Source organism: Gymnodraco acuticeps, unplaced genomic scaffold (assembly GCF_902827175.1).
Source record: "Gymnodraco acuticeps unplaced genomic scaffold, fGymAcu1.1, whole genome shotgun sequence".
Lineage (NCBI taxonomy): Eukaryota > Metazoa > Chordata > Actinopteri > Perciformes > Bathydraconidae > Gymnodraco > Gymnodraco acuticeps.
Window position 1 is genome coordinate 1,994,088 of NW_022992090.1, and position 12,863 is coordinate 2,006,950.

A 12,863-nucleotide genomic window follows, 5' to 3' on the forward strand; every position below is an offset into this window, starting at 1 on the left:
TCCCATAGAGCAGTGTTTCTCAAACTTTTTCGTACCAAGGACCACTTAACCAATAAAAAAACACTCGCGGACCACCTAACTCCACAAATATCCAAAAACACATCGTTTTTCTAGAACAGATTACAAATCGCCTGAAAATGGTACAAACAGGCGGCTACATGTGTGACAAAGGTGTTGCACTTGGCTATATCATACAATCGAAAGTGAAACTTAAGCTCACTCCATTGCGGAGATATTCCCGCGAGAGTGCGGAAAACTTACATTTATTCATTTATTTCAAATGTGAAATGTTACCATTATACTCACAGACCACTAGGGGGCGCTCACGGGCCACCAGTGGTCCGCGGACCACACTTTGAGAAGCACTGCCATAGAGGAATGCTGATAGAGGTAAAAAAAAAAAAAAAAGGTTTATATGATTTATGGTAAGTGAGCCCACTGCAAACTAATTTCATATTTGTTTCTAATTCACCTAAGTTGTTTGATGTTATGATGTTTTATTCTCTGTCAAACCCTTTTCATGCAAACTAAATATAGAATAAATAATGTGTAAAATGTACGATATAACTATAATTGAGTTTTAAACATTTAGAAAGTGACTTTTATTATCAACAGAATGTGAAAAGTAAGCAGAATCTACACTTTAGCAAGAACGGCTATGTATTGTTTGGGAAATATATGTACTCGAACTAGCACGCTAACTGACGAGCCTCTGTCCCTAAGTCTTCAGTTAGCCGTTAAGCTAGCTCCAATTATGTAGGAAAAGACAGAGGTGGAGACTTTTCTCTTGCGTTAACCGTGCTGGAATTAGTCCAATAAACAAACTGCAAAATATATCGCTAGATGGACCGTAGGCCTACAGCCATCTGTTAGTCCGACATTACATATACAGAGGGCTAAACTATAGAGATTCCAAGATGGCGGTGTTATTTTGATCGGCTCTGTGATTTTAAGCACTTTGGGATGTAAAACTGCCCCTTATTTCTGTGAAATGGAATAAAGAGCTTTATTATTTTTACAAACAAAATAGTGAATTATTTGCTTTGAGCAAATAATAAAACACCCCAAAAAGTATCCTTGTTGTGCAACTTAAATAGCACCAATCATCAACAGTTACAGTAACACATCACCAACAAGATTATGGTGGCGATGACAGGAATGTTTGGTGTTGTTGACACACGATGTCGGATATGTCTGAGTCATCAACCGAAGAAAGAAAACTATTTACAAAGGTTTGCACCACTGCAGGTCAACTTTTACTTGCTAAGCACTTTAAGAGCCACTGAGGGGAAAACCTCTCTCGAAAGCAGTTGAACGTAAGTTACAAAATAAAACAGGAAACAAAAAAACATGTATAAATGTCTTAAAATCTACTAAACATAACCTAGTGGCAGGGCAGATTATGAACAATAGTGACCATACAAGTATCCATTGCATTGCGTGACACACATAGCAAGACATGCTAAAATGTGCTGGACAAATGAAAAAATAAAACACCATTAAGTTGGTGCTCTGCAACAGCCACACCAAGAAGTCCCAAGGATTTACAAATAATCCAACGAGCCTTTCTCTTTGTCTAAAGTGAACAACTTCACTATGACATAAAGTCTTCAAGCCACTTTAAATTCAGGAATTTCGGGAAAAATAAAAACAATTTGCCTCACTGACATTGAACACATTAAAGGGATAGTGGAAATGGAACCTCAAATAGTTTTGTTTTAACTTATATACAAGCATAATTACGTACCAAAACAATCACACCTGATTAAAAATATATAATAATTGCCTTACGCATGTTAGAAGCACTTTATTGCAGCTTCCCCGAAGTTTTTTAGAAACGAAATTATCGCTTCAGCCAAACCGGAAGTGACGAAAACTCAGGAAGACGATACGATAACAAACCATGGCGTCTATGCAGAATGAACGTGGAAGGGCAAATATACCAGACAAAGAAGAAGGATTGTACGAGGTATCCAGTGATGATAGCGAGTCAGAAACATCCTCTCGGCTTTCCTACGAAAATGTCGTTTTAGGAACTGAATCTGAATCCGGTTCAGTAAGCGACGATGGTGACAATATTGAGCCAGACGATGGACCATTACGTCCTTATTTGTTCGAGCCCGAGCCCGAGGTGATGATTCACGGCATGGGCAATGGCGAGGATGACCAGGACCAGGCGCCAGATGATGCACCCCTACGCACAAATAATCTTGACTGGTAGGTCCCTAAGCATAGCTCACGCATCTTAAGATCACCTGTAGCCTTTACAAATATTAATCATTGTTAACCAGTTAAGCCCAAAGGTCCCCCCAGTGGACCCCTCCCACAGTTTTTTTTCTCTCACATGTCTCAGGGCTTCTTAACATTTATGAAACTATTAATGTTTCATACCCTTTTAAAGGTAAGAAACTCCGCTAACTGACAATAAGAACAATTGTTAGCTAGAAAAAACACAAGAGTAATACCAAGCCTTTGAATTAGCATTGAGCGAAACAATGCTAACTAATGCTAACGCTTTTTTACACACAACACACGGTAGAAATGCCCTTATTACTATCTTAACTGCACAAACAAGATATACGATTTAAAGCTGAGACTCCACAGATTCCACACATGTAATGTCATCACTAGGCTAGCCAGGCTGCCTGTCAAGTGTAGGCTGTACTCACAGTACTGTTAGTCTATCATGTCTATATGATGACTGTAGTGTACACATTCAACACTGTGTACCAGATAAATGGCGTTGTACAAAATGGTACAGGCTAATGATGCATTAAATCAACAAGAAAACATAATAAAATACTCACTTCTTATGTATTCCACTTTCAATTTGAGCTAGAGACCGAGGAATCTCGAAACAATCGTCAGTAAAATGACGGGAGCACACGACTGCCGAATTACTCGGCAGCTTCGGCTCCGTGAAGTTTGCCCGTGTTATCTGAACAAATTTCACCCACTGACGACGAATGGCTGGGTTTCTTGGAAACGCATGCGTCGATACGCCATTCTCTGCATTTGCTGTCGCACTACAGCCATACAAAACACATCTATTCACCATAATAAAGGTCGGCTATTCACATGCAAATGCTATTGAATGTCCGCCATTGTTTGTGCCCGTCTTCCTATGCTCTCGTCATCACCCGAAGATTCCCGACGATTCCCGAAGTATTTCGTTTCATTGAGAGGGCGCAGTAAAATTGAAAATAAAATGAAACTAGGCGCATGAAATTAAAAAAAATGGTTTATTATGCTTATTTTTAATAAAAATACATAAGTTAAACCCAAAATTTGCGGATTTCCACTATCCCTTTAAATGAGATGGAAACACTTTGTGTACAGTTGAAAAGGATGAGTCAGCATGAGGAAAATATTCATGATCTTTTAAATAAAGTTAAGCAATATTAAATGATGTGATAATGATATCAATCTTGTTCCACCTGTTGACAACTTCAGCTAATATTAGAAACAACCTTTTCACATTGTACATTTATTTTATTTCCCATCCAACAAGGATATTGTTTTACTTCAAACACATCACGTCATATCTCTGTGTTGTATCTGTCTAATCTATTACACTGGATATATTCTTTAAGGCTCATACAGAGTGATTGAATGCACAATAAACTTCAAAAAAACCCATTCAGGCAGCAATATTCGCCTCGTAAACCTTGTTCTATCACTACCCGAAGCAAGAAAGACAGAACTCAGGCAAAAGGCACGTGCACACAACGAATGTTTTGTAATCCATCCTATTTCTACAGCTGTTTCCGTAGCCCTTTGACCACAGAGCCGCAGAGATCTCTTAAAGTTAGTGGAAAAACAGAACAATTTGTCAGTACATGATGGTGCGATAAAATATATAAAGGCAAAATAAAAATAATGAGTGATTAGGGTTTCAGAAGCAGCTCTTTTTTGATCTGCCAAGTGTGTCTCTCCTGGCTGATCAATACCGGGCTGGACAGAGAGGAAGTTGTCATCTGGATCCAATGAGCTGCCTAGAGAAAGTCTGCTGTTGAACTTGTTGAAGGGGCTCCCTGACAGAGTTACACAAACTCAATTCTCTCTTTCTCCTACTCAGTTGTTCTGCTCTCTCTGCTCTCGGGCTCTTTGAGTTCTCTTGTCCTTGTGTTCTTGCTCCCTCCCTTCTCTCAGTTTTTTCTTTCAATCGATCTTCCACTTAGCGGGGGAAATGTGGTTCCAATCAGACACTTTGCTGAGGCAGTGTTTCTTAGCCAGACACTCTTGAAAACACCTCAAATTCATTCTGAACCGCTTTTCGAACCTTGTCTTTAAATATCAGTGGTATGATGTGATTTTTTAATTGAAGTTAGTTTGGTTTATATATCACAAAGGAGCCTGCCATATAAGAGACACTTTGTCCTTCAGTTACTCTTAATATATCTAACGTTTGCTATATTCGACTCTAAATTCTACAAAATAATTATAAATTCTCCCCCCAAAACCTTGCAAGCCACCATCAACAACATTCAAAAGGAATAGTAATTTCACAGACATTTCACTTTCCTTCTGAAAGCTAAATGAGAAGATCTCTGCAACTCTAATTGCTTAGCTAGAAATGCAAAAAAGCTACCAATATATGTAAGGGCCTCAGTTTAATTTGTTGGTGAAAATTCAGAAAAAAAGGGTAAAGGACAAAATGCAAAACATTCAATATCGCAGGCAAACAAATGACAAAAAGGAAAGAGAGAAACCAAAGACACATATGAGAACTGTTAGTGGGGAACAAAAGTTTTACACTTGACATTTCCACCGCTGCTGTTGTGAGTTTGACCCGTTGCTGGGGACAAGACGACCTAATGTTTCACTGTTGTCAGAGGAGTGTCACGGAGCATTGTTTGTAGGTAATCAGTACGTGTGTACGTGTGTGTTGTTATTCCAGAGTGGGTAAATGGTCAGGTTTGGAAAGGGGAATCAGCTGTATCATGTTAGGCTCTCCAAACAATAAACTCACTGTTTTAATGTCTCCCCAAACATCCTTATGAGAAGGGCAGGCTCTGTCCCACCCTCATGTCAAAACATATAGTTTGCTCTGTCATCACCCCATCCACCGCTGTGTAAACGCTGGCTTAATTGGTCCAACTCTTGGAGTAAAAAAGGAAACATTTTGCTGACCAAACAAGCCAAAACACAGAATATTTCCAAATTCTGTAAATACTAAACCATTCAAAAACGTCTTAGAACCTTCATGATGACAATGTGGTTGGGAATCAATGTATTGGTTGGTCTTAATTTAAACCCTGAAAATGCCCTGTTTGTTCCTGAGGCCTGGAATTCAACCATGTCCCTGTGAACTTGTTTTTCCTTCCCTCCCTTTTTTCATTCCCTCCATTCCCCATTAAATCTTACATAAAAGACAAGTGATTTATTTTGCTGTTCATAATGCAGTGTGTGAACTCAGAGAGAGGTCCATGTGTATGTATGTGTTAGATTCGGGCCTTCAGACTCGTGTTAACAAAGGTTTAGTTGTAGTCTGCTTTGGGTCACTCACAAGTGAAGGTGGCTGCCTTAAGGAAGAAATGTTGCTTTGTGTTTGCACATGCGCACAAAGGGGGGAGTAGCGGGAGGCATTTGGGAATCTCAGTCCTAATGAAAGAGCAAACTGATCTCCATTTTTGTTAGGTCTGATGAAGGAACCATGTAAACATCCTCACTCACTGTAATAAATTAACGCATACCCCTGTGAATTATCCTTTTATTATCCTTCTATCACTTATTCTGTCTCTGTGGCTCTCTGGGGAAACCTGTCTGTCTGTCTGTCTGTCTGCGCAGGCCTCAGCACCCTTGTTCAGACCTAATCTGTCTGTCTGTCTGTCTGTCTGTCTGTCTGTTTGTCTGTCTGTCTTGTTTGTCTGTCTGTTTGTCTGTCTGTCTGTCTGTTCTGTCTGTCTGTCTGTTTGTCTGTTTGTCTGTTTGTCTGTCTGTTTGTCTGTCTGTCTGTCTGTCTGTCTGTCTGCGCAGGCCTCAGCACCCTTGTTCAGACCTAATCTGTCTGTCTGTCATTGCCTGGTAATTGGAGCTGTTTAGGAGGTCATCCAGCCCAGGTGGGCGGGCTGGGGGAGTGTGCCTGTGTGTCTCTCTCTGTTTGTGTATTTTGTCTAGGTGTGTGTTCATCTGTGCACTCAGGGACAGGAATGCGTGTCGGACCGGGAATCGCTTCTTCCCACGGCTGTGCCACCCGTGAGCCAAGCATGACAGGCATACTGAAGGGCAGACGTCATGTTGAGGAGACTTACAGGTGCACTGGAAACTTTATTCCATTGTTCCAGTGTACACCAGTCTCCTCTGGCAAATACATCTTCATCACAGTTGCTAATGTACATTTATCAACTATCCAATATTCATTCCCTTCTTTATTGTGAAACACTAGCTAAATGAATCAGGTTGTGAAGAGGCTTTGATGTTGTTTAACCGAGATTAAGCCAATTACACATTTTCCAGGTCTCTTATACATCCATTTGTCACTCTTGATTAAAACCCTTTTGCTGGATCAAGGGGTGTTACACTCAATAGGGCATGTCCTGTTTATCGTGATGGAAATTGGAGGGTATTTACAGTATCGACGTTGTTTCAAAGTCGGTGAGCTTCCTTTGCTTGTTTTTGTCTCGAAAACCTGTGCTGTGTTGAAATCGCAGATGGATAGGCCTGATATCATTGTGTGCACATTTCGTTTTGTGAAAGTCTCCAACGGCGATTGTATGCCTCAGTTGAATTTAATTATATTGTTATGTTACATATGTGTACCAGAGAAACATTCACCAAGGAAGTGATACGCTCCTCAGAAACCAAACGGAAGATACTGAAAGAAAAGGATTCACATGTTCTGAAACCATGTGACGATACTTAAAAGTCTAAACAGATACAAACCAAGCTAAAGACAGGTGGTAGAAAATAAAGTATTTAAGGAAATGCATGATACAGAAGTGCATACAACTAGCAGAGGTTGCAAAAAAAGCCGGATTGTCTAGAAGTCTATGAGAAAATGTGCCTATTTCTCATGATTTATTACCTCAGCAAACATTTTCCTGAGAAGTTTATGGTTCTGATCGTTTTTCTTCAATACCAAAAAAACCCAAAACATTGCAGTAGACAAACCATTGAAGGGCATCGCAAATATATCTGCTGTCTAACGGCCCCTACACACGGCGGCGTGCGTTGTCGCTTGCCGGCGGGAGGGGCTGGAACTCGACCAACAACCAATCACATGAATCTCCCGCCCCAGACACACAAGCACGCGGTTTGATTGGCTAGAGCTTGTACTGGCATATGATTCCATTGGCTGACGCCTCCGTCGAGGCGTCAAAAGTAGAACATTGCTCTACTTTTGCAGCGAGCACCGCGAGAGAAGCTACGCTTTGCTCCCACAATACAGTTCCGCGAATCGTGACGTCACCCCATTCAAAGTGAATGGGCAGAAGCATTGAAGCGGCAACGCACGCCGCCGTGTGTAGGGACCGTAACGGCCCGTCCACACTACAGCTTAAAAAAAAGCTTGGAGCTGGGCGTGTCTGAAGCTTGGGGATTTTATTCGAGCAACGCGACCAACAACCAATCACATGAATCTCCCGCCCCCGACATACAAAGCAAAAAACCCCGGGGATTTTATGCGAGCAATATATATATAAACTCCCCAAACAGGCGAAAACCTACCAGTTTCACCCACTGTCTCTGCCACCTCCCTCCATGACTGGTTCTTCCGGTTTGTATCCCGGTAGGTGAAGAGGGTCTGGTCATACAAAACCGGGTGATTGCTACGGCGATAATTAGTTTCTCCTCCATCTTTTTTTTAAATATAGAAATGAACGGCGGGATATCTCTCCCAGCTTAGACGCGGTTTGATTGGCTAGGGCTTGAGCTGTCAGATTTTCAGAAACGGGATTTGATTGGCTGGCGCTGGCTACTCCGGCGTCAGAAGTTGAACATTGTTCAACTTCTGACGCCGGAGACGGACCGCTATGCTACCCACAATTCAGTTCGGCGAAAAGCAAGGCAACGTGACGTCACCCCATTCAAAGTGAATGGGCAGACGCGTTGGAAACTGTTTTTGAAGCTGTCGACGCTGTAGTGTGGACGCAGCATAAGACTTATTTTGTTGTCCAATTTAATGTATTTTATTACATGGTTTAGTTGAATACTCGATTCTGATTGGTCAATTCAGAACATGTGACACGTTGTTAATCCAGTAGTGAAGATCGCTGTTAAGCATTTATTGACCGTTGTTAAGGACGCTCACATCTGCAGAAAGAAGTCCGGTCGATTGAACTGTATACAGTTTGGCCGAAACGCAAACTTTTTACAGTTGATCAGCTTCGCGTCGCGCTCTCTGATCAGCCTGTCGGGTGTTCTTTTCCCCATAATGACTGCCTCGCGGCAAATTATCCCTTACGTGTTCTCAATGTACAGTTTGCAACAGTTCATTTGGTCAAAAGCAATATTTTTCAATGAAACTGTATTTTTCCTCTTCATCCTAAATACTGAAAGCCAGATTCTTAAAAGAAGTTAAAGAATTTAGATTTCTAATCAACACATAACATAATCTCTGTTGGCGTTAACGTGTGACAGATACCCCTGGTGTTTAGAGGAAAAAGCTGGGAGCTTACAGTGCTAGGTCAAGACGACGGCAGTTTGTTGTTCTGCTGTCTCTCTGCCTGTCTGTGTGAGCGAGGTCGAGCTGCAGGGTCAAGCCAAACCACCCGTACTCTGCTGGAAAGAAATGATCATTTATCACCTGGTGATTCACAGGGATTGAGTTACCAGAGCAAAGGGAGGAAAGCTCAAAGGGTTGGACACACAAAGCAGCAAGAAATGTTACAAAAAAATTATATAGGCATGCATAAGTGAGCGTTTGTTTTTAAACGCACACTGGTGACTATATGACAAACAGGTGAACAAGCAATATGAACAAATGAAGTACTGTATTTTCGATTATATCTCTGAAACATTCCAGTTGTATTAGCTAACCTTGCACAGGTGCACTCGGACCAAACAGATGCAGGTGACAGATAACAGGTTTATTTGACATCCTTCCAGTTACAAATACAGTATGCTTTTTGGCCTCCTTTTTATGAAGAAACTCAAGCTGGACTGCAACACTTGCTTTAATAAATACTGTCAGTGCACATTTTCTGAAGTCCTATACTGCAATATTTTCCAGAAAATCAGTCATTTTGAATAAATGTCAGATCTCAGATTCTGCAGGCTGGAACACTTTAAGACCTTAGGTTCAAAACCAGGAAATTCCAATAACTTCTACTTTCCTGAATTTCCAATTTCAATAAAGTCATGCCTTTTAGTATGTTGGAGAGTTAGACTGTCAACACTCTTGATGTAACAAGCGTAACACACCCAGCTCCTGCTCGGAAGAGCTCACGGCAACCAAAAAAACTCCCAAAAAAAACAGCTACTGGGAAAAGGTCAGGATGGAAATAGTGTCGGAGTGAGACCTGTGCATCTATTTCAGCAGCAGTGATACCAGCTGTTAATTGTTAGCAGGTAACATCTGTTCATGAGGAAATTAAGATCCAACCGGAGGCCTGCTTACTCATGTCCTCCAAGCACCCTTCTCCCATGTGCGTGCGTGCGTGTGTGCGCGCGTGCGCGCGTGTGTGTGTCTGTGTGTATGTGGCCATAGCAACCTAAAGGATGATTGTGAATCTAAGTGTCAAAATTCTAAATGTGTGTTTGTGAGACAGAGAGTATGTGGTTATCCATTCATAAGCACATACTAGTGTGCGCGTACGTGTGTGTGTGTGTGTGTGTGTGTGTGTGTGTGTCGGGTCGTCCTCTGAAGTACCCAGCGGACAGTAACCAAATCCCTGTCGATGTGTCTAGCCATCAGACAGATCAGTGAAGGCTGCCTGTCAGGAGCAGTGACCCTGGCCTCCTGGACTCTTTAGCTGTGCATCCACCATGGAGACTGGAGGTCAATGACAGAGGTTGGAGGGAAAAGGGCGTGGTCTGATTGTTGGTAAAGTTGAAAGAAATGTTTGAAAAAAGGCAACAGTGCTTCCCGGTACAGACCACTGGTAACATCTTAAGTAATGTTGTCTACAATTACATTAGAAAAGGATTACCCAATATAATGCCTTTGTCCGGTCTCCACCTTTATCATAATGGACATCATCTGTATCAGACAAAACCCAAATGTGGTTAACTCGTGTATTTTGGTCAAACTTCTGTCAGATCCATCAACTGTGGAAACATCTGCTCCACAGTGCTGTATATAACAAATCAAACAAACCTTTTTGTGCAGAAGGAAAAGCACTTGGAATCCTCTGCAGGGACCATGGGTTCAATCCCCCAATATAAGCCTATCATCTTGCCATTGCACCTCACTGAGCACTACTCACATGTTTTGATGGTGGGAAGCCAGCAAGATCATGTTATTGTCGCTGCAGTATTCCTGCTGGATGGTTGGGGCACCTGTGCAGAAAAATAAGTGAAGAGAGGGGGGTCGTGATAGGCCCTACTGAGACCAGAAGGGAGGTAAAAAGGATTTGGTAAAGAGAAGAGCTGCAGAAAAAAACTTGGACATTTCCCAGTGAGGCAATGAACAATATTTCAGGATTTACCAGGAAAATCCATGGCTCTCAATTAAGCACAAGCATTGGTGCCATCATTTGGTAAGTCGTTCTATGGTGACCAAATACATGCAATGCTAATCAAGCAAGTAATTCACACCAGCATCAGCATCACCTTTGTTTGATTTGCTTATTAATAAGCCTGCCAGCATGTTAAACTTCAATTGCAATCATGAAAAATAGTATCTGCAGACTATATCCAACCCAGTCTCATAAAAAAACGTGTTGGTCCATAACGTAGGACGTAGTATTTCTACAAAAACGCCTCTGAAATTGTAAGATCCCTACGTTTTTTTTCACCATTCATTCCAATGGCTGGCGTCTATGTCACGTGATCTTCACATTTCTCCCTGCAGAAAAAAAAACATGGCCGAACTTCGTTTTATTCTCGGTGTAAAATGCCTATTTTAAAGTTAGTTTGGCCATTAAAATGCGTTTTGATGTCATTTGATGCGAGAAATATGAGTTTTTATTTCAGATTATGTGTGCAGTGGATGTACATGATCTGTAGTTTGCTAGTTATTACGAAGATTACTTCAGGAAATTGTGTCTATACAACGTTTTCATTGTCACCAAGGTGGTTGCTAGGGATGCTGCTATCGATATTATTTCTGTTATATTGTGTAACAGTTTAATCTTTATTGCTACCCCCTTCCCCGTCAATGTATAGTGTTGGTCCACAGCGCAAACGTATTAGTTTAACAAAATCCGCATCTAAAATTGTGGCATAGATACGTTATTTTCCCCTGTGCAATTCCAGTCTCACATCTCACAGCACATCGTCATAAACAAATACCGGAAACAGACCGAAAACACTTTATTCCGAGTGTGCTTGCTTTTCTCTTTGGAGGTAATCACATAACGGCATTGTAATACACGGTTCGGCTGCATTACATATTACATATCTGCCGTAGTTCTCTATTTATAGAGCCCTGATGAGAAGACTTCTAGACAAACATGAGGAACTGAAAACGTGACGTGGATCATAAATATATCAGCCATTAAACAACATCTTACATTTCTTTTCACACAATACGTCTCCTTGCAGTAACAACACTGCTGACTTTTATATTTGATCCAATTGGTAGATAGGCTGTATTTACACCATAATAGTGCACAGCTGATATAAAGGGACACCTAGTGGTTAAAGCATGTTATTGAATTTCATTATTTTCATTATTTGTATTATTAGATATTAATAGGATCCCTATAAAGTATATTCATTACTCGTTATTCTCTACTAATAGTTAATTAAACACTGTATATAATGACTATTTTGCACATCCCTTTCAAGATTTCAAGATGTTCTAAGGTTTATTGACATATCATATACACAAACGGTGTAGTTATGCAATGAATGAAAAACTTTGTGTATACCTCCAGCAATGTTAACTATGTTGAAGCACTTATTTTAACTGATATTATACATATGTATTATACTCTTATATAAGATGTATGTAGATAGTATAAGAAATGTGCAGAATACGACAGTTTAATGGTGGAGGTATACACACATATTGATCAGATGTCTTGTAATGCACTGTTGAGGAATCTGCGACCAAAGTCTTTCATCTCCGGCCTTGTCAGGTATTGAACAATCAATAAATATAGAACACAGAATTATTAAATATAAAAACACAGAATTTGTGTGATTATACTAAATGATTTACAAATAAACACCACTGCATATTTACAACTGTTACACATGCTGATGTAACGCAAATATTTCCAACTTGGGATCAATAAAGTATATCTTATCTTAAGATGATCGATGGCTACTGCCATATTTGCAAAATGTGCCTCTGAACCTTGACAAGTGCATGTTTCAGGCTCATCAATAAACAACAGGAGGGGTCACAGACATAAGACCAGCTGTTAAATAAAGCTCTTCTGACCTTAGCTGGCATGTGGGTAATGCTGCCCATTATGGACACAAGCAATTTTCACCCATTTATTAATTATATGTTTTACATTTGAGTGTTTCCTATCCTCTAAACCTCCAGGGATGGACACAGTTTAATACTGGCCACTTCTTATTATGGGAAATACGAAAACGTCTTTTAAAACTACAACTCCCAGTAGAGGAGTGCCATAGAGCATGTTGCGAAGGTTGCGAAACACAATAGTCAGCATGTGTAGTTCTGGGGACGGGGTGGGGGAGGGGGGGACGGGGTGGACCCGTTAAAATCCAGTTTTGGACAGTCTGCCGTGGTTCCATCCCATTTCAAGTGCTGTTCGACGCTCGGCACACTCTCCAATCACAGA